The sequence below is a fragment of the Convolutriloba macropyga genome, chromosome 10 (assembly GCF_964194025.1).
Source record: "Convolutriloba macropyga chromosome 10, txConMacr16.3, whole genome shotgun sequence".
Taxonomy (NCBI): domain Eukaryota; kingdom Metazoa; phylum Xenacoelomorpha; order Acoela; family Convolutidae; genus Convolutriloba; species Convolutriloba macropyga.
Window position 1 is genome coordinate 45,706,731 of NC_134477.1, and position 23,825 is coordinate 45,730,555.

Below are 23,825 nucleotides of genomic sequence, written 5' to 3' on the forward strand. Positions count from 1 at the left end.
AGTTTCTTGTCACAAGAGTTTTTCTGTGTCATAAGTGAACGCTTCATGATAAGACATCGTTAGCTTTCAATTCGGCCACGTGACATTTCGATTTAATGATAGACCAGATTGGTATTCGGAAATCTTTGCAATTTTTGTTAGATAGTACAAGCATTTTACGCTTGTTATACAAGGGGATTAAAAGTATGGAAAAGTGGGGGAATTATGCGCCCCTTTTTTGTTCACTTATTTCATAACCCTAAGTCAAGAGCGCGTGAAATGAACCCAAAAAATTTATGGGTTTTTGAGCTATTTACGAAATGTGCCCTAGGCTGCTTTCGTTGTAAAAATTTGGGCTAAAAAAATACATTAAAAATTGATAATAACTAGCATTGCCATGTTCAAAGATGAATTATTTAGCTTGAGTGGGTGGGTAGGGGGGGGGGGGGGGGAATTGAAAGGGGTGCAAAAATCACTATTGAAAAATTAATGAGTAGAAGTTGAAGGAGACACTAATTTTATGGGTAGAGAATTGCAAAGAATTGAAACAGAGGTTAAAATCTTCTTGAACAGGTAAAATGAATAATACGTGTAGGGTTTTTGGTTCCCAAGGGTGCGAGATTACAGAGATTACCTGCGGAGGTAATTAAAATATTTATGAGCTATCTATTTGATTACAAATTATAGCTTCCAAAAAAATAAATAAAGGAACTTATAGCAAGAATTACCGAAGACAGTAAACATTCACGCACGCATTCAATGTGCGTCAGGTTATCTCAGGTTAACTTGCTGGTATTCAAGAACTATAGTTCTGAAAAAGTCAATTAAGGCTACAATTAAACAGTTTATAAAAACTGAAATAAAATGCGAAGCTTGAAATAACCGCACAAGTAAATATCTATATTTAGATAGTTTTGAAATGAAAGGAAAAAGATTGAAGTTGCATAATAACCCTATTAATGCAATATTTTTACATCCAACTTGACCCTCTAATTTTATCAGAAAAAACGCCTCACAGCAAAATTTTTATTCAAATGTTTATTCAAAATGAGAATAATCAAATAAAGGTTGAAATATGGGTTGCTACAAAAAGTTAATTAGCCCGAAGGATTGTGTAATAATCAATATAAAGCTCCTATTTCGAACAGAAAAACAACAAAATTGAGGGAGGAAAAGAAAGAAAAGAAAACAGAAAGAGCAAGTAGAAAGTAGATAAGACAATAGACGGTGTATTTTTTGTGCTAGGAGGCGAACGGTAAAGGTCATAAATTGAGCTGATGGAACAAAAGAAGGCAACTTTTTTTCGATTAAAGGCAGTTGCTATGATAGAATTACAACCATTCTCTTTGTTATAAATTAATTATTAATTTTGAAACTGGGAGAATTGATCAAAATAGAAGCTCGAAATTTCGTATATGAATGCCTAACAATTTTTGTGTATGAAAAAAGAACAAGTCAAGACCTGCACAAATAAAAAAAATGAGGATGTATTTTTGCAACTAATTGATTGACAATATTGAAAGTTGCAAAATAAAGCATTTATTGAACTAATCGAAGTTGAGTGATTGAAGTTTGTTTTTGCAAATCTCAACAATGTGGTAGTTTATTTTTTCAATTAGTTTTATGGTCCTCAAAAACTACGTCAAACTCAATTGAAAAATTTGACAGCGTTAATTTGGCTTTTAAAGATGTCTCTTCTATCTTCCAGCGATTTCTTTAAATGCATTAATTTAGCTTTTCAGCAGACGTTTTCAGAGAGTAATCATTGTGAACCAAAAATTCTTACAAACAAACACCAATCGACCTAATTTGGATGCTCAAATTTTTCCAACAAAAAAATGGGGATAATTTTAACCAGGTTGTGTTTTTTTTTCTTCATTAAAGTTCGGAACAGCTTTTACTCAGTTCGAAAAGATGAGATAGATATTTAGAATCCTTTCCTCTCCTCGCCTACAAACACAGCCCCGTGCACACGTGCATTTATAAACAACGAATGTTTTTTTTTAGTATGAATATGTTCTCCCCCAGCACCATCTCAGCCTACCCCCCTCACCCCAGACAAAGAAGAGCTCATATAGATACGTAGAAACAAACACACAATCACTGCTGGACAAAAGCACAAAAAGTAGACTCCGAGAAAAAAATGAAAAAAGAAACCCATCCTCCAAAATAAAAGGCAATTAACTCAATTTAAAACGTCAAATCGAATGGATTACAATTTAACGACAAAGTGTTTTGAATGACAAGAGGAAACTGAGAAAAAATTAAGCTCTAAACATAGCCGGCAAATTTCCGGAAATTAGCCGCCGTTAACCCGCTGGACGCACATTCGAATTGAAACAGCAAAAGAAAAAATAAGAAAAAGAAATTAAAAAAAATTTTCTAAGTGTCAATATTTTTTATTTGGTATTCAGATTCTGCCTTTCCGGTTAGATAGCAGAATCACGTTTAATTCGAGCTCAAGCTTGAATTTCAAGCTCTTCAGGTACTTACATGCTTTTTTTTCAAAATTAAAGTACATTACTTCCAAAATTATATATTTTTTCCTTATAATGTAAAATCTTATATCTGAAGAACTAATAAAATATAATTGAATTTGATTTGCAATATGAAGGCAAAAAACAATCCACGCCAAATTAAGCAAATGAAATGGACGAATGATATGAAAACCTAGCCAGCAGATTGACGCAAAATAAAAACCCATGACTCCCCAAGGCCAATCAGGATTGTAAGATATAAACTGAAATGCTCTTTTCTAAATACCAAAAATGTTTTAATTTAGCGTTTTGCTTAATAATAATGAACTTGATAACCCAATGTACTATGACTTAATAAACGGTTTTATCGGTCTCTCCTGATTCTTTTGCCTCTGCCCGTGAGCGCATTCACTATATTTTGCAGCATCATTTGAACAAATTCTAAAATCAGGATAAAAAGCCCAATAATAATACTAAACATAGCCGGCAAACTGACAGAAAATAGCCGCCGTTGACCCGCTTGACGAACATTGGAATTGAAGCAGCAAAAGAATAATAATAAGAGATAGAAATTGACAGAATTTTTCTATGTGTAAATTTTTTTATTTGGTGTGCAAATTCTGCATTTTTGTTAGATTCTAAAATTATGCTTAACTCAACTTCTAAACTGAACGCTATTAAACATATAACTAATTCCAGCAAGCAATCGCTTTAATGAACTTTGATAACCTAATCCACTATGACTTAATGACCGGGCTTTATATGTTCATCGTGTTTCTGTTGACTTTTTGACTTTGACCGTGTTCACAATTTTGAGTATATCAATGCGTGAAAGAATCTAAAATCCATTCAGTTGAAACAACGAATGAGGTAAGCCAGAAGTCAATTAAGAAAATTGTGACTTGTATAATACGAAAAACGTGATCAAAGGGTAAAGCGAAACTGAAAAACATAGCAGGACAAGTCTTGACGTACAATTCAAAAAATTTCCATTGACTAAAAAAAAAACTAGTCCAATAATGTGTTATGAGTGATTTGAGAAAACCATTTACAAAAAAATCAGATCAAAAAAAATAAAGACTAAATATCATTGTCAAAATGTTGCATGTGAACAAAAACCACTAGCGATAAAGTGAAATTTCGTTCAAACAAAAAAAACTAAGCCTAGAGTGAAATATGAATGGATTGGAAAAACCATTTAAATAAAACACCGATCAAAAAAATAGAAAAAAAACAGTAAAAATCAAAGTGAAATTCACTCATGTCATCAAAAAACCACAAGCGAGAAAGCAAATTTTTGTTCAAACACCGTTTTCTCACTCTACTTTGAAATTAGAGCGAAAAAAATCCACGCCGCAAAACCACTCGCTTTTTCGCTCCATTTCCTGTTTCGGCGTGATCAAAATCACAACTCCAATTTTACTTCAAAACCATGAAAATGTGTGAACAGATCTTTAAAAAAAGACAGCGCTCAAATACAATTCAAAATTTTTGAATTGTAAAATTCGTTGAATTGTAAAAAGGAGAGCGGCTAAATAATAGCCGTTGAGAGGTTGACGAGGGCTATTAATAATATTTATTTAGATTTATCATGGTACAAATAATAATGACTTTGAAATTTCAAGCTCACTTAGAATGCACTTGTTTCCCAAAATAACCACAAATGGGGACAAAAAAACAAAATCTTTTTAAAGAAAATCTCAATTTACTATAAAACCAAATTGTGACATTATGTATTTGTGCTGCCAGATGAGTGTGTAGACGTCAGCTACACACCCTTAACGTGCCATATTTCGTGTAGTTATCAACTGGGTAATAAAATCTGCTATGAAACTGCTCATAACGTACGGGGGTAGGCTCAACCAACAGACCTAATGCCTAATACTGAAAATTATTGTCAAAGTTTTGCCTGCAGTTTTGTTTGGTCAAAGTTCAACGGTTTACTTCTACAATCATACAAAATTGTGATAGAATTAATGGCAGGAATAGTAGCCAAAAGCCTGTTTTGCTGAAACACACAAAACTCCAAGTCGCGCCAGCTGGCGGTTTTTTTTGTCAAAGTTGAAATGAGCTGGAATTTAAATTTTCAAAACATACCCGGCAGATTGCCGGAAAATAGCCGCCGTTGGTTCCAATAAGCATGATTGGGATTGAAAGAACAGAAGATATTGAAAAAAAAAGATTTTTGTACAAAATTAGTCTTTAAGTCCGATTTATTTTGATGGCATTTCATAGTTGAACATACTTTTGTTTCTTAGAGAGAGGCTACAGGGGCTACTATCAATACCAATAAGCATAAGATATGGTAACTAAGACTTATAGGAACGACGTTCAAATAGCGGGCATCTAAAATTGGGCTTTATGGGTTTATCCCGTTTCTATTTCTGAATTCAATTTATTATACTGACTCTGTTCATTTTGAATTCCTTTGCTGAGCAACTGATGTTCAAATTCACTTTTATCAGAATGAGAGAAGAGAGAAACTAGCCTAGAGAAGTCAAAAAGATTTCACGCAAAATGTCGGAAAAGCGGCAAAATGGTAAAGCAAAAAAAAATTTCGACGAAGTAAAAAACATAGCCGGAAGAATTCCGGAAACGACTCGAAGTGAAAATCCATTTAAACGCCATCCAACTGCTCATCAAACAAAACGTGCCTTCATTAATTTACGATTATCTTGAAACAAAGTCATGAAACAAAAAATTAAAAACAATACAATCAAATCTGTTAAAATATGATAAAAAATCTGATCAAATTTTGTTAAAAATTGAGATCCCGAAAAAAAAATCTCTACCAAAATAACTTCATCCAAACATCTTGTACTTACAAAAAGCACCTATGTGGATTTTGAAAAAACACTTTAGGCTAAAATTATGAAAAAAAAACTCTTAAAAACAACTTTCACAGAAAAACTGGAAAAAGTTACTAAATTTTTTATTATTTCAAAATTATATAAATCCAAAGAAAAATTCCCTTCAGCCAATAGGGTATACAGATGCTCGCAAAATAATAGGCAAGTCATAATAGGCATAGAAATTTAGCTAAAAACAGAAAAAAATACGAAAAACTTCAAAAAATTAAGAAAAATAGTTCCAATTTTTGCCATTTTTTGTCATATTTCTCAACAAAAAAAGATTCTTACCCACAAAACTGTAACCAATTGTTATCATAAAATTGGTCAAGTAGAAAGGGGTTTCTTCAATGCCCATTTGAGCCAGTAAAACAAAATAATCGTAAAAAAAACGCAAAAATTAGCCCGAAAATCAGCTAAATACATTAAAAACCTCCGAATTATCATAAAATTCATGTGAATTTCCAGAAACCTTCAAACCACTACGGAAACCAGCCTAATATCAAAACAAAATCATAACCAAACCTCTTAACCATAATAAATGGGAAAAACTGCTTTAAAATGCCGCACGTGAACAAAAAAACTTCGCTCGCTTAGAGAAAATTTTTTCACACATCAATTTCTCGCTCTCTCAAAAGCAGCGGTATGAACAAAAACCACTCTTTTCGCTCCGCTATACACTTTTGTTCAGCGCCAAAATCACTCCAATTTTTTCACGCGATTCATTTCCCGCTTCAAAAATCACTTCAATAAAATTGATTAAAAAATGAAAAACTCGTTTAAAACCCACGAAAATGTAATCACATGGTATCTCAAGACTCAGTAACTAACATGCGTCTATTCAAAACCCAATCAAAGCATTATAAAAAATGCAAAGAATTGCTAAAATTCGCCTAAAATTCAGCAAAATAGCTGAAAAACCAGCAAAATGGTATAAAATTCTTATTAATCACCAGAAACCTACGAACCACTATTAAAACAACCCTAAGCATCACACAATATCATAATCAGACTTCTAAACCAAAAAAATTAACAAAAAACGGTTTTAAAAAGCCGCACGTGAACACGAAATTTCGCTCGCTTAAAATTTTTTTTTAACATCTCAATTTCTCGCTCTCTCGAAAACAGCGGAATGAACAAAAAACCACTCTCTTTTCGCTCCCTTCTTCAATTTTATTCAGCACCCAAACCACTCTACAATTGTTCACGCGTTTCATTTCCTGCTTCAAAATTCACTCCAACTAAAGTGATTAAAAAAAAGGACTTCTCCAATACTCCTCTTCGAGTCGTAAAAAATAGGAGCGCTATAATAGCCGGCTGAGAAGCTTGCGGCAATTGATTCACATTAGTTTCCTTGAATATGTCGAGATCTTCAAAGGGTCTGGGTTCTTTCTGTAAAAGGGTCTGGGGTCTGTATCTGTCTGTGAACTTCTAGCTGTGAGCAATTTCATTTTTTTTTTGCTAATTTAGTTTTGAAAGCTGTTTACAGGTTAGGGCTTCTCTTCCCTAGCTAATTTTTGAATTATGGATGTTGTTAGTCGTTGGCACATTAAGCGGATTGCCATAAATATTCATTTTATAAGCTTGATTATACAAAAAATCTTTCTGTTGTACTAAATTTTTAAATTTGGATGTCCACAAAAGTCTGCAATATGGAATCAAAAACTGCAATGTTAAAAATTTCTACTTGATTTTTAATACTTATAGCAGAAACCATTTTGACTTGGCAAAGAAGTTTTTCAAATCCTATTTTTGTTCTGTTTCATTTTTAGTTTTGGGCTTCGGTGAGGCGATTGAATTACATCAGATTTTGTAAAAATTTCCGTAATTTTTTAATACACAATATTGTAATTGAATTATCGCAAGGATTGTGTTCCAAAGTTGCGAATTCATTCATTTCGAGCCCAATGAGTACTATCACTGGCACTAGTGAAAATGGCAGACGTACCAAAATATACAAATTGTTTTGCTGGCCGATCATAGTTGAGAAAATGGGAATATTGCTTTCTGATTGGCTGATTAGTTAACAAATTCTCCATGTTTTAAGATAAGATATGAATGTTCACGTAAAGTTGCTCAGAGATCGCGATAAGCCGAAAGATAAAATTGTATTTTTTGGGGGAAACTGGTCTCACGTTCGGTTATGATAGATTCATATGAAGTCCCACGGGCCACTGAGGCATGGTAATGGCCCGTGAGGCATGGCCAGATGCGGTAAAAAAATATAATCTAGCTTTAGGTTATGTCCAATTTAGGCTAATTGAACGCATAAAGGTACAGTTTTTTTAAATTTCTCAACCCATCACTTTCGTTGAAGTTTCTACATTTTGGTACCTCTATTTGCTAAGACACCACACTATCACTGGTTCGAAATTTTTTATACTACGCAGAGGTCTACATGAGTCGCAATGTTTCAGTAAATTGATCGAATTTTGCAGAGTCTGCTCACTGTTCCATTTCAGCAAAGTAATCAAAAAGTAAAAAGTAAAAATTGAAAAAAAAAATGTTGATTTGTTTGAATAGAATTCAAGTACAACAATTGAAAACAACTCGAAAAAACAATCAAACAGAAAATCATTATATGCTTAAATTAGATTTCCACACAAAGCGAAAAAAAATTATTTCCAGAGAAAGGCCTCATACACAAGCGTGTGGTAGATTCGATGAAAAGAATAATAGCCGACAAGGCGTTTTGCTGACATTGCACGTAAGGCCCTTCGAATAACAAATCTGTTAACAGGTATGTCAGTGGGAATAATATTTAATGATATTTTTTTAAATATAACTGTTCATTCCATATTATTAATTCCTTGCAGTGAATGTGAATTTGGAAAATTGTATTTAGTGACAGTTTAAAACATGCGATAAGCCTTCAGCGAACACTCGATTTAATAACAGTTTCTGGACGATGTTCAGTTCCAGCATAATAGTTGTAGCTTGAAAGATTTCATATTCATTTAAAAAAGATTAACATCATTTTCATTTGAAAAACTGAATAAAATTTGTATTCCTAACATATAATTGAGTTAAAAACTTCAGTTGAATTTTTCCTCAAGAAACACGTGGACTCATTCGCTTTTGTCAGTTTTGGTCAGTTTATCGAGAACTTAGCAAGATTTTTCATAATTTTCGCTATTGTTTGCAAACGCGATTAACAGGGTCATAGTTAAAATTCATGGGTTTCAAATCTTACAGCAAAAACATTAAACTCTATAGCTAAAAAAATGAAATGTAAAAATCTAAATTCCAGCAGAAAGTAAAGCGAAAGTAAAGATAAAGGAATGAACAATTGATGACTTGAATTTTTTTAAATTAAACAAAAAATTGCAGTTTGTGCGATCGAAGTCTGTTTTGACGCTAAAATTGTGAAGTAAGAAAAGGATAACAAAAATAAAGTGGATAAATTGAATTAAACGCTACGAAAACAAAACAAAGAATCTGACCACTTTCGATCGATCTTTCCCACCGGTTTAGAAAGGGGCCGAAAAGCGTGAGAGCGTTGCTTAGGGTATTATCGATTATGATTTTAACAATTTTTCCAGTTATTGATTTTGTCCTGAGGCTCTTATGGGGAAAGCGACAGAGACAGACAGGTTCTTATCGCACACAGACACAAAGCCAGACTTGATGGACAGGTATTTCATTTAAGTGATTATTCTGGAGTAATGTTACAAGGGTTACAATGTGAAGGGGTTTGAGGGGTTGAGATGGATTAGAGGGATTAAGGGGGGCATGAGGTGGCAAAATATAAAAATTAAGTGGAAAAGGGGTTTGAACAAGGTTGACATGGAAAGTAAGCGTGAAAGAAAGTTCAAAAACGTTGCTTGAAAATTTGACCATATCCTTTTTTGACAAAACTACAAACCATGTTTCGTTTGTCTTTTTTACAGCCATTACTAAAGACATACGTTGTAAAATAGAACGTATGTCTTTAGTACAGGTATTACTTGACAAGTGTCAAAAAACTGTACCAAAAATAAATGGCGTTTTGTGGAAATGAGTGACAATATTTCGTCATCATTTTTTAATTTGCAAAACCCCTTTCCATAATGAAAATTTTCACTCAAATTTTGTAAATAGTGACAGAAAAGCATGAATGTCATGTCATCACTATTATTCACTGATGAAAGATAACCACCCATTTCAACGACTTCGGGAATGTAATTAGCCTAAAAGATTCTCGCCCAAATTTTATGAGACCCAATTCAAAGACTTCAATGTTCTTCAGAATCGTGATACCTGTAAGTCTAAAATTGCTACCGGTCTTCTTAACCCACAATTAGTATTACGAGGAACATTTTGGAAATTAACAGCCAATAAGGCTTTCTTTTATTCCGGTCTAATTGATTCGATCCTAATTTTTAGATACTTCAGCTGTTGGACAAAGTTGACGCATGGAAATGAATTTCATCTAACGTCGAAAAAAACAAACAAGCCACTGTTTTTCAAGCCCGACTATCAGCAGGAATCGTAAAAATGATTTCTACCAATATATCAAAACTTGAAGTTAATGTGAAATAAATTTGCACATAAGTCACCAATTTCCACATATGCTTGTAAACTGAATCTTAAAAAATATTCATAAAAAATAGAGACAGAGTCGAGTAAACTTACTCGAGAAATCCGACGTTTGTTAAGTAATGGGGGGGGGGCGGGGTTGTCTAACTGTGGTAAAAATTTAAACAGCTCAATTTAAACTGCTAATCTACAATTTTTAGGTTTTGAGATCGCTAAATATGCCTAATAGTTATCGCTTTTTTGGCAAAATTTTCTTTGAAACATGCTATGTGTTTTCAGAAATCATTGTGGCCCGCCCATCAAGATTTCCTCCGATATATTTGGAATAGGATACAATTTAAAATGAGCTTATCGAGAAGTCTCCCGGGTCGAGGATTTTCCCCGAAGTCACAATTTCTCGCGGTTAGTTTTTTTGGTCATGTTTGTTCATTTCTTTAGTACTTGCAAAATTTTCCAATAACTATAATGACAAAAAACTAGTCTGAGCATTAAATATATTTAAAGTTTCAAAAACACTTTTAAACTCAACGTTTGAATTTCAAATTTTTTTCACCAATTTTACTGGCAGATATTAATGGCTTGGAGCAAAAAACACGTAGCATCATAAGCAGATTGAATGGGAAATGCAAAAAAATAAGCATTGCTTTTCTTAAAAAGAAACTATGTATTATTTTTGTTCAGAAACTGGTAAATTTATTATATAACTTTCTCAATTTTTTTTTTGTATAAATTACTTGAATTCCGCAAAGAACTGCTTTTTTGACAAAAAATGACACAAAAATTCTTGAACTACGACTAACATTGCTTACGATTAGTCGTTTTTTCAAGATTGAGAAAACTTTTCTGCACTTATTCCTAGATACTCTTTAAAGAAAACCGTGTTCTTAAAAGGCAGTGGAATGACATAAGCGTACTTGTTTTCCTTAACCTAAACAAAAAGGCGTCAGATGAGCAATGGAAACAGTCTTACTTTGTTGGAAAAAAAAGTAGCCCACTCCCAATTAGTCAGCTTCTCTCAACTTCAACATATTTTCAACTTTCAATTTCAATATCATAATTCAAAACATTTATAAAACTGACAGGGATAGTGGACAAAAGTGATGTCAACGATCTACAGTAAATCAAATTGCGCTTCTCTTTATACTTGTTCAATTTGGTTGCGATGATTTTCGTTGATTTAAAGTCTTATAAATCCACTAAGGTTAATGTTCCTTTTGCAACATAATGTTTTATTTTCCAAATCGGACAAGAAAATGGAACTGAGCTCTTTGTATGAAAAATGCAATCATTTTTTTTCTTAGTAATAGACTCCTGCTTTTTCAAGTCCTTCCATAATTATTCTTTTCACGCCTCTTTGTTTTGAGAGGAACTATATACTCAAACGATTTTTTTCCTTCAGTTAATTTTGGCTGATCGATATATTCATCGTAGACAATCGTGAGTGGTATCATTGAAAAGCTCCTCAAGCGTATAATTTGGCATTAAATTTTTTTAAATATTCTTTTTTTTTCGAAGAGTTGTTGAGGTTAAAAATTCTTGTTAACATTTCATATTTGGGTGTGATTTTGTTCGCTTTTAGCGTCATATCTGCTGAATCTTTGTAACAAAATGTTGATTTAAAATTGTTTAATTGTTTTTTAATGATAAAATATGGTCCAAATTTGTGCTCATAATAGACCAGCAGCGACAAAAAAGGCTCATTTTGGTCTCATCGGAGAGTTCACAATTTAACGATTTCGAATTGTATTGGAGAACTATTTTTTTTCATTTCTTTTCACATTTTTTTTGGTTTCTCAGACGTCATTTAGTGACAAGTCACTAATTTCATCAGGATTCAATTCATCACAAAAGTCATCTGCGATCAAATGAGCGTCATCTACGCCCAATGCACATTGCTTTTTGTCTTCGGGGAATAATCGCTCATGGTTTTAATGGGTTCGACCCTGTGTTTTCTAAAATTTTATTTTTTTTGCGTTTCGTCGCCATTTAGTACATTTTTGTAATTCTATGGCTTTTTTTGTTAATACAAAGTTGAATTAGCTTCCTAAAGAGGAATAAGTATACCTATCTAAAACAATGAATGCATACCTAATGGTTGTTTAAGACTTTAAGTGTTTTATCCGATAAAAATTAATGTTATCTGCTTTTTGAACTTAAACATTTTTATGATCATGTAAATCAGTTCCACTATTGACAGGTGTCCGTATGCTTATATTTGTATCACAATTTAGTTTGGTTAGTGAGTTTATTTTTCAGCATTGTCTTTTATCATTTAGTGGTTTATATTAGTTCATTTTGTTGTTTTTAAATTACGTTGTCACCAACAAGAGAGAAGCAATAGGTGATAAACGCAGGATCAATTTTTAATGTGTTCAAAAAATTTGCGGTTTAAGTTATTTTTTAAATTATTTTCGACACTTCGTTGTTGCACTTTTTTAAACTTCTGGTTTTTGCCTGTAATTGTTCTTTTTTATGTTGCTGAGAATTTTTCTGATTAATGACAGGTGTTAATAGCCTATTTTTACGGTGTTATTGAACTTATTCAGTGCCGTCAGTTGATAGCTATTGGTGATGATGATTTCGATTTTATTTGTTTTCAATTTGTTTTTTGGATATTTTTGACATCTCCATTATTGTTCTTCTTTTTATAACTTTAAAGTGAACCTCATCAATGAGAGGTCTCATACAAATCTTATAAATCAATTTTCATTTTCTCGTGTTTTTTGTCAACAGATGTTTTATATTTTGAATCCTTGGGGTTTTCTTAAAATTTTTATAAGTGATCAACTTTTTTTGCTTCTTTTTTTTGACCGGTAAAGCATTTGAGCTACCAGCAGATCCCATCGATTTTCAGATGAAAACCAAGTGAACACATACAACCGTTCACTTACATAGTAACTGAAATACCAGGTATTATAAATGAATTATAAAATTATAATATTCAGATAAAGTCTGATGATTTCAATGGCTTCAAAACTTTGTTTTTGTATTTTTTTGTCCAAATTTTACTCCAGTTCTGTATTTGCAGTTCTTTGCACTACTGTTCTACAATTGCCTGAAAGTTTTTCGTTAAAAGCTAAAGTCTTTTTATAACTTTTTGAGATTATTTGGTTTCAAAAAATTGGATAAATTTTTGATATGTGTGACTTTTTTCTTCTGTTTGTCGAGTATTTATTTAGTTTCATTGTGGAAGGTCGCATCTTCTTTATAGTTAAGTACAAGTGTGGTTGTGCATTCAAGGTTTTTCCTGATGGCATTTTGACTTTATCACAAAGTCCTTTTAAAATTAGATTTTGAGTTTTTCCGTAAATATTTTTTTGGTTTTTTTGAATTTTGTCATTGGCATCGTCTCAAATTCTTATAAATGGCAGGAAAAACAAGTGCTCTAATGCTGCATGGCGCTATATAATTCATTTAGTAGCTTGGGTTTGTGACAATATTTTTATTACTCAAACATCAATTTTGTATATCTCTTCTTTTGGCTGATAATTAGTCAAAAATGAGCATGAGCGGGGTTAGAAATTTAAGTGCGAATGCACATTACCAAGCCTACATGTTCTCCCTAAAGTCAACTGGTGCATTTTTAACTGATACTTATCTAGGTCTGATCTTTTTCCCTTGCCGGGATTCTGAGTGGCGTTTTTGACGATCTCGTTCAAAATTTTTCGCGCGTGCATTCCAAAAGAGAGCCCCACAAATGTCTTTTTGCTGTTATTTTAGTCCATTAAAATGCTTATTAATAAATTTGTATCTCATAGTTTGTTTCAAAAAGAAGTAACAACACAGCTATAAATTGAAGTTTAAAAATTCACTGACCTCTTCCGAAGAAACTTGCTCCGATGTGTAAATCCTGATCATTGTAAACTCAAACAGCTGCTTCTGTGGCTTCAAAATTAATATCAAAATTTGAGTTTGTTTCCAAGTTCAATTGTAAATCATAAAAGAAAATTTTGAAAACAAAAATGAAGATGAAGTAGTAATTTGTCTAAACTTTTTTTCTAAATTCTGTACGTCAATTTATATGAAAACGGGAACTAACAAATGCAAACTAATGTTTGAAAGATTGAATAGCATGCCTTCAAAAACAGATTTTAGCGTTTCTTTCTTTTTTTTGAGAACAAACTCAGGTCGCGAAAAGAGCTGTCAATTCTAAAAATTGTCCAGTCTTATATGAAGTGACAGATGGCATCAAATGCGTGACCAAAACTTTCGAGCAGGAAACTTCAAAAGCACTTTAGACGTTTTTCGCTCATAAACTTTAGGCTAAAGTAACCAAATTTACTGTGAAGTAGAAACTATTCTCTGTGACAAATTTGAAGTGACATTTTTGACATCGCCTACCCCCCATTGCTACCGAGAAAGGAATTGAAAACTATAATTCGATTTTCAACATCCGATTAAACTCATCTGAATTCGATGTATGGAAAAAAAATCGTTCAAAATGATAGCGGCTAATTTTTCCGGGTCATTTGTTTAGTATCCGTGCACAGTTGCAAAATCCGTGCAATAGTTGTTCTTTTTAATACAGCATAAGAGAACAAATAACTAAGAGGGTTATTGGGCATTGATTTACATTTTGGTGGCTGGGAAAAGTTCGAATTTAAAGGTATATAAACTTGGTAAAAATTGTCCTTTTAATTTTTAAAATTCATTAATGTGAAAAAAAACAGTTAATCAAGAATGCTTAATATAAGACGTTTGAGAGTACGTGTTGTATATGAACGGCGCAAAAATGCAATAGCTTGTCAAACAGCAACAAATTAATCAAAATTGTTACCGAGTAAATTGAATTGAATAAATTATATCACTAGATAGAGAATTTTTGTGCGTATTATATCAAAACTTTCGCTTAGATTTTCCGTTCTAAATGCAACATACGTATTATTTCTGAGAAATACAAAGGCCGATTTCCCACTAAGAATAACTTCCAAAATGGCTCAAAACTGATCGCTTAGCCTAACAAATTCGGTTTCTTGAACAGATTAGTTTAAATCGGTGACCTAGACTAAGACCTGCTAAAAAAGATCAAGCTAGATTTGCCTCCAAGTAAACGATGCTATTGCCCTAACACGTTGTTGAATACAGTTGGATTGTACGTTGAATTGGCCGAACATACGTTTGAATGAATTTACCCATCGAAAGACTGTTTTATCAGCTTTATGCTGGTGCCGCGAGTTGTGACAAAAACGTACAAGAGGAAATTATCCCAGTTTATCAAGAAAGGTGCTTGTTTAAACTCAGAACATCCACAGGATTTGATTTCTAACACAACTGGTTGAAAGTTGTTATCATAACCCACTTCACCATTTGCCATTTATCACTTTCACAATAGTTATAACTTATAGTTTGTTATAATAACTTTGTCTTGGTTGGCAGTAGTTTGTGATTAATCATAACACGCATAATTCCCAAGTAAAATTTCATACTTAATGAACACCGAACCTTCATTTGCTACGAATCGAAGCTTAGGAGGCATATATTGCAGCATCGATCGTTAAATCCCTAATGTTAATACTGATAAAAGTGTCAATTATTTGGTAGGGCAAACAATCCTGTATTCGCCGCAAATTATTTTGCTCAGAATTTTCGTCGCGGCAGTTAGTCAAGTAAACCCACTTTCTTATTCTCCTTGTTTACCATCAGTGTGACCTACAAACAGCCTACTTACACTACACCCAGTGGGACCTACTCTTACAGTACAAACAACTTGGACTGACTGCAGTTTCAAATTGATCTGGAAACGAGACTTAGCTGACATCCGAAAAAAAACGAGGACCCCCAACGTACTCAGGTTTACCCCAATGCCGGTCGAAGTGGGACACCAGGAAACAGTTTGAACCTGGATGTTGCAGATTTCAGCGCTATCGGAGAACCCGAGGAGGAAAAATGCAGGTTAACCGAGGGACTATAATAGCAAAAAAAAACTGTAAGACTCGACAAAAAAAAACTTGGTTTTGATGCATTAAATTGATTATTTATCCGGCAAATCTAGTAACCCCCCTCAATTTTTATTTGGTTTCATTTCCTATAATCTGGTATTTTTGTCATTACCCCTGGTCACCGATAACCCATCCCATACACATTTTTTTTTGAAAAACAATAATTTTGACAAATTTTTTGTCAAAATCCAGAAATAATCAAATTGCGGTGTTTTTTATAGTTCTTGACATAAAAGCGTAGCAAAAAACTTAAAAATCTTGGAAAAATTTGACCAAATTTGAAAAAAAAAATCCTTTGACCCTATCATTCTAAAGGAAAATTATTAAATGCGGATGTAAAAATTGCATAAAGTTGTCGATTTAAAAGAAAAAAAAAAGACAATTTGGTCAAGTTTTTCAAGTTTTTTTTCTCAACTAAGCGCTTATTCTTGGTAACTCGTGAAAATCGTGTATATAACATCAAGGCCCGGAGTTTGAGCAAAGCTCAAATAATTTATGCTGTAAAAACATTATATGGTTTTCATATTAGCTGCTAGTTCACTTCATCACGCCATAAAAACTGCGCCTCAAGTAACACAAAATCGTTACAAACGTAACGTTTACGCGTTACCGGGTTTAAGTTTCAACCCTAACGCTTTGAAAGTCCGAAAAACAGCGCAGTTCCAGTTGAGTCATTTCTTTCATGATAAGAACCGCCTAGTTATATGGCATGATGTAGTGAACAATTCGCTTTCACGTCATCGAAGCAACAACAATAAGCCTTTAACACCTTCACAGCTTATTGCAGTGCTTGAAAACTATCAGGAGCGCATAGAAGCTATAGTGTATTGCCCCAGAGAGGGAACTCCTGATATTTCTGATCAGCTCAAGCGTAGTACTCTAGTTACCATACACTTAGTGAAAGACATTGTGTCTAGACGTAAACAGAAAGATCTTAGTTTACTCAAAGAGTACAGAGCATTACACCAAAGGCCTGCACTTGAGCTGAAAACACTGACCATAGTCTTAACTCATAAGAACAACCTCCGGTCCTTGATAACACGGTCCCGACCAAAAAAACTTCCCAAGCGCCGTCGAAAAACGCTCCGCAACCGCCATGCGTACGAGGAGGCGGAACTTACTCAAGCCTTTAATAACCTAAATGTCTCTTAGTCTTGCGTTGTTGTGCGGGTTAGTTTGTGGTTGATTCCTTCCAATAGCGCTTTACTAAACGTTTCGCTCTCCCCATTTTGAGTTATTCACTACCGTCCGTTTTCCGCAGGTTACCTGGTTTCATTTTCCGTTTCCGTCCTCTTTGTTTCCGTGTCTTCTTGTTTCTTTCTATTCCCCGTTTATTTGTTGTATGATGTAGTATGTTGAGTTTTGCTGTAGTAGAATTTCCTTCTGCTAGTATGCTCGTTTGTTGTTTAGTCTCGTTCCTTGCTAGGGTGTGACTTAAGTTCATTCTATAGTTACGGCTGGTTTGTTTCGTGACTTTCACCACACTTGTTTGCTAGCAATTTGTTGTAGCTTTATTAATTTTTGTAGTATGCACTTTGGTTGTCTGGGTATGGTGGTTTGCTAGGGTGTGACTTAAGTTTGTTCTGGAGTTACGGCTAGTAAATTTCCTGACCCTTTCGACTTTTGGTTATACTACATCGTTGCCGTAAATTGTTTCATGTTTTGATGCCGTTGATAAAACCCCATAATGTTTGTGCTAGTTTACCTGGCAGTAGCTCCTCTCCTTCTTTCTAGGGTGTGACTTAAGTTTATTCTGGAGTTACGGCTAGCTTGTTTGGTTGAGTTTGTTGCTGTGGTCTGCTAGCATCGATCTTCCCGCCTCCTCGCTTGTGGTTTCCGCCCCGCCCGTGCCGTTTTCCCGTTTCGTCGCGCGCCATCCGCCCGAGGTTTCCGCCCCGCCCGTGCCGTTTTCCCTTTTCGTCGCGCGCCATCCGCCCGACGGTTCCGCCCCGCCTGTGCCGTTTTCCCGTTTCGTCGCGCGCCATCCGCCCGACGTTTCCGCCCCGCCCGTGCCGTTTTCCCGTTTCGTCGCGCGCCATCCGCCCGAGGTTTCCGCCCCGCCCGTGCCGTTTTCCCTTTTCGTCGCGCGCCATCCGCCCGACGTTTCCGCCCCGCCCGTGCCGTTTTCCCGTTTCGTCGCGCGCCATCCGCCCGAGGTTTCCGCCCCGCCCGTGCCGTTTTCCCGTTTCGTCGCGCGCCATTCGCCCGACGCTCCCGTTTGTCCGTCCGGTTTCCCGTTGCGTCGTGCGTTATTCGTTCGGCGTCTCTTCCCGTCCGTCCCGTCCCCCGTCCTGTCCCTGTTTCGCGCTTCCTGCGCACCGTTCTTTCTTTCTTTCGCCGGGTACTATTGTACTCGACGAAAATCTTTGCTCTTTGGCGGTTTGCTAGGCAAATCGTCACACTAAGGTTCGGTATAACCCATTTGTGTTGTGCTGTTGCATGTGTGTGTACTCTATATTAGTACCAAATTAAACTTGTGGTTCCTGTTTTTCTTAAGATCATGACAACTTTACAGGACAAATTCAACAAACTTTATAGTGCGAGGGCAAAATTAGAGGCTGAACTTAATAACATCTATGGTGAAATTAACAATGCTGTTGATAAGCAAGACAGGAAAGTTAAGATCGAAAGTCTGCTTGTGAAGTGCAAAGACGCTTTTATTAGAGTAGTTGATAAAAATGAAGAGCTCTTTGACCTGGCACAAAAGACTGAAAATCCAGATGCTGCTTGTAAGAACCTTGAAAAATGGTTAGAGACTGTGACAAAGAAAACTGATGAGTTCATTGCTGCTGCTCGAGGGTATATCAATTCGGTCCATGACAAAGAGACAGCAGAGCTGTATACCTCTCACCAATCAAGATCAGGTTCACATATGACTTCCTCAAAAAGATCAAGTCAGCGTCAACGAGACTTAGAACTATCTAGACTCAAAAGGGAGGAACTTGAGAAACAACATGAGGCAAAACTCCGCATTGCTAGACAACGTCTTGAAATTGAAAAACAAACGAAATTGCGGGAATTAGAAAGATTGAGGAAGATCATCGCAAGGAAGTAGCTGCTGCAGCCCTTGAGGAAATTGAGTTGATGACAAAATCATCAGCGGACGGGTCTGGTACAGGCAAAATGAGTGGGCTCTTTACGGAAAGAAGTTCAGTCAAGAGCAAGAAACTTGTTCAAGATTGGGTTAATTCGTCACCAGCCGGGAACACGGCAGATGTTGCAAACGAACCGAGTTTGCACTTTTCTGGTTCCATCGCCCAATCCAACCAAGCAATTGTCCGACCTTCTTCAGCTCAACTTCCAAACTCACACTTCAATCTCAATACACAGGGTCAAGTTGAGGCCAACATCAACCTCCCTGTCCATGAACCAAGTAATGGAACCAATGTAACCAATGATGCACATGTTGCAAACAACATCATGCAAGAGCAGCGACAGCCTCAATATACGCCTCCATCACCACCAATAAACTTTGGTATGCCAACTCATCTAAACGCCCCAAACACAGCCCAACAACTGTCTCAAGCAACAATGCACTTCGATGGTTTACAGTTAGATCATCAATTCCCTCGCAGGTCGAGCATGCCGGGACAGTTGAATTTAGTCAGCCCTTCGCGTTCACTACCTTTAAACACACTTGTTAATGCTCCGCTAGCACTTAATCCGCAACAAGCACACATAAATGTACCAGCCCCTCCATCCCCCGTTCTAAACCCCGCACCACCGCATTTTCCGTTAATCCCACCAGCATTCCACTTTCCTCCTTCCCCGCCACAAGCACTCCTACTGCAAGCCACAAACCCCGTGGCGAATAATGTCAATCTGTTACCCCATTCTCCGCCTGCACCATTCATTTCCTCCGCAAACAATTTCGTACCTCAATTAAATCATCCAGCACCTCCACAAAAGAATTTTCAGCCCCAAAACTTTGTGCCCATAACCCACGCACCTCCTGCTCCTCCAGATCCAAATGTCTGGCGTTTTCCGGCAGCAGTCCCACCAAATGCATTACCACTTGTACGTACATCTGCAAATTTATACACCGCACAACCGGCCCCGTTAATCAACCCTCATATATCTACATCGCACCGCTCCCCTCATGCACAAGCAGCAGCAGGCGCTCAAAATTACGTAACATCAGACTTCATGCAAGCGAATCCATTTAGTTCTTCCACAGGTACCGCCCCCACCTTTGTCACTCCGATCATTCCGTCAACGTATGGAGCTACCGTTCCAAACCCGTTGTGTTGGGGTAGCCCGCCGCATCCCACACCTTCGGCTCCTTCTTTGGACTCTGCGGATTTGATAAAGCAGTTGGCGGACGCAATTACTTGTAAGAAGAACGATCCACTGCCCGAGTGGAAGTTGTCACAATACAATGGTGATCCCCTGCAGTGGCACGAATGGTTCGGACAATTTAAAAGCGCCATAGACGCACAGTTCTTGACTGATGATGTCAAGTTAACATACTTAAAAACTCTTGTAACTGGAAAAGCTAAAACCGCCATCGCTGAGTTCGCATACTGTGGTGTAATGTATAAGGATGCACTTAAGACACTCGAACGTAAATTTGGCCAACCACAGGCAGTAGTCAGTGCACACTTAGAAAAACTCAGCTCTTTTCCACCACTAAAGATGCACAATAGTGATAACATCATAAACTATTCTGCAACAATTTCAAGTCTTGTTGGGGTCTTTAAATCACTTTCATTTGACGCAGACCTTAAGAGTGCCTCACTCCTCAACACGGCTGTGCAAAAATTGCCGCCCAATCTGAAAGAGTCTTGGTCACTCTTCACCGTGAAGAAACATTGGGTTAAGCCAACACTCCTTGACTTCAACGATTGGTTGAAGGAGAAGGCCGAGGCACATGATTTAATGAAACAAACTTCGTCGAAAGCAAGAACTGAGGATAACACCAACTCAGTAGTAAAGACCAAAGTTGCCTCAAGAACTTTTGCTGCTAATACACAAACTAAGGGCACTCAGAGACCAGCCTCAACATCGGCAACGCCTGCAACCCCTCGCTGCATTGTGTGTAAAGGTATCCACCGCATCTGGGAGTGTAGGGTATTTAAAAAAAGTCTCCCACTCAGCGAGCAAAGGTAGTGGCTGAAGCAAAACTGTGTTTCTCATGTTTGAGAGAAAAGCATATGTTCAGGCAATGCCCAAACCCCAGGAAATGCAGGAAGGACGGTTGCAACAGCTCCCATAATACTCTTCTCCATGGAGCTGAGAGGGTTTATCCATCAAAATCCCCTTCAAACAACAACAATAACTCTAATGCTGGCGCAAATCAAAATAAACTTCCTAGTGTCCAATCATCGAGTAAGACCACCACTTTGTCATCTGTGAGTAATGTGAAAGGCCTCCTTCAGGCGACTGAATTACAGTTAAAGAGCTCTTCTGGTAGAGATAACAAGGCTTTAGTTTTGTGCGATACCGCTTGCAGTAAATCTTGGGTGTCCAATGATCTTGCAAATAGACTTTTTTTGCACGGTACGGCATTGAAATTAACAGTCAAGGGTATAAATACCGAGGAGGTTGTAGACACTAAGTTAGTTGAACTAATTGTAACACCACGCGACAACCAAGCATTTGAACCATTTAAAGTAAGCCCTTACGTAAAGGAAGATTTAAATGTAGGCGCCGATGTCATCAACATTAAAGCACTTCAGGAAACATACCCGCACCTAGCAGTCCTAGACCCAGTTACATATTGCTATGGAAACATCGAGATGATACTTGGACAGGATGTGTATCATGCCATCCGCCCGTTAGAGTACTTCGCTGCCGACGAGAAGTCCTCGCCCTTCGCTGTTCGCTTGCCCATAGGTTGGGTTCTAAGCGGCCCTCTTCCGTCGTCTTCAGGTTTAGTCTCGACTTGTTTCAAAGCTAATATGGAGCAGGATTTTGAACTCGCTAGTCAGGAAAAATCTTGGTACGACATGGAGTCGTACGGCGCACTTAAGCAAGTAGACCCACGATCCGCCTCGGATGCGCGTGCGCATGAAATTCTTGAAAACACCACCGTGCATAATGGAAAAAGGTACGATGTAGGAATGCTATGGGCTGAAGATAACATCAAATTGCCCAACAATTATTTCTCAGCGCTTGTTCAATTAAAATCTTTAGAAAAGCGGCTTACGAAAGACCAGACTTTAAGGGAAAAGTACTCGAATACCATCAAAGAGGACTTAGACAACGGCTACGTAGTAAGGGTCAAAGATGCTCATAAGGTGGAAAGTCGCTCGGAACGAGAGTGGTACCTACCACACCATCCCGTTGTTAACCCGAACAAGCCGGGCAAGGTTCGTAGGGTACTAAACGGAGCAGCAAAATTCCATGGCGCATCTCTTAATAAGTCATTACTCTCCGGACCTGACCTACTGCAAAACCTAATCTATGTACTCCTACGGTTCAGACAACATCCATTTGCCGTATCCGCCGACATCGAGGGAATGTTCCTCCAAGTTGGAGTGTGGCCATGTGATCAACCATCATTGCGCTTTTTGTGGCGGGAGGACCCCACATCAAATGTTGTGGTACACCAGTATACGCGCCACATCTTTTGGGCAAAAGATTCGCCCACCTGCGCCAACTACGCACTTCAGCGCACGGCACGCGATAATGCTAAGGAGTACCCAGAAGCTGCGAAAGCCGTCCTTGAGAACTTCTACATGGACGATTACTTGGACTCTGTGGAATCCCCCGAGAGGGCCCTCATTAGGTCGAAGGAATTGGTACATCTTCTCCATCTAGGTGGGTTCAAGCTTACTAAATTTGTAAGCAATGTACCAGATCTGGCTGACCGAATTGATGGGTCTGCTCAATCCACTGAACCTAAGGTCATCGTTTCATCCAAGGAGGAATCAATGCACGTGCTTGGGCTTAAGTGGGATCACAACAACGATACTCTGGTTGTGAGCAGGGGTACTAACAGCACCATCACGAAAAGTTTAACACAGCGCTTGGTCTTGAGTCTCGTGTCAAAGGTCTACGACCCAATTGGTCTTGTCGCACCGTTCACTGTTGGTGCTCGGTTAATCTTGAAAGACATTTGGCGTGTCAATGGACAAAGTTGGGATGACGAGTTACCCAAAGACACAGTTGACAGATTCTTTGCCTGGTGTGTTGAACTGCCGCGGTTAGCTGAGATCACTATACCGAGAAGTTACTTTTCAGGACCATTCCAACACCTTGAACTCCACATGTTTGGTGATAGCTCGCAAGACGTATTTAGTGCAGTAGGTTTTCTTAGGGCTCAAGTAACTTGCAACTCCGGGGATATTAAAACAGAGCTGGCGTTTGTCTTGGGCAAGGCCCGTGTTGCACCTATGAAGGTAATGACAGTTCCTAAGTTGGAATTACAAGCCGCTCTCCTCGCTGCCCGTTTAAAAAGGGAAATCTGTCGAGCATTAACGGTTACTGTGGATAAAGTCTTTATGTGGACAGATAGTACCATTGTCTTGCAGTGGATAAACTCAACAAACAAACACCCCATCTTCATTGCAAATCGGGTTAGTGAAATCCTGGAGAACACCAGCGTTGACCAATGGAACCACGTCGCCACTTGTGATAATCCGGCAGATGCTGGCACGCGTGGTATGTCCGCTGAAGTTTTGCAATCAAGTAGCTGAGTGAGGGGTCCTGACTTCTTGAGAACTAAGCAATTCCCTTTTGTACCAAATACTGACGTCGTTGATAACATCAAGCTCGGCGTTTTAACCAAGGAACAAGATGATGACTCCATCTCATCTTCAGCCGCATCTGTAACCAATTCCCCAAAGGAACAAAGCATTAATCTGATCCCGTCTGATAAGTTCAGTTCTTATCAAAAATTACTTCGTGTCACCGCATATGTGCTCCGTCTTTTACCATCTCATGAAAGTTACCGTACCGCAGACGGCAGCATAGCCGACCCTGTTGAGCTTGACGAAGCCGAGCGTCATCTCCAGTACTTGGTTCAAGGAGAGTCCTTTAAAACTGAAAGAAAGGATCTTCTTGACAACAAATCCTTTAAGAAGAGCAGCCGCATTGCTCAGTTTACTCCGTTTATTGGA

General features: G+C 37.2%; 2 protein-coding genes across 4 annotated transcripts in view; both read right to left on the bottom strand.

Annotated features, from left to right (window-relative positions):
- Positions 1–23,825, bottom strand: part of LOC142348160 (uncharacterized) — a 586,343-nt gene that overhangs the window by 337,319 nt on the left and 225,199 nt on the right. The gene's annotated exons all lie outside the window — the stretch shown is intronic.
- The window catches only part of LOC142348159 (uncharacterized), a 118,488-nt gene that overhangs the window by 60,643 nt on the left and 34,020 nt on the right, over positions 1–23,825 (bottom strand). The window contains exon 1 of one of the 3 annotated variants that reach the window (XM_075399388.1): positions 614–1,701. The exons of the other annotated variants lie outside the window; for them this stretch is intronic. The gene's annotated coding sequence lies outside the window, so the exon portion shown is untranslated. Of the gene's footprint in view, positions 1–613; positions 1,702–23,825 lie in introns of those variants that run through there. 3 annotated transcript variants of the gene reach the window in all.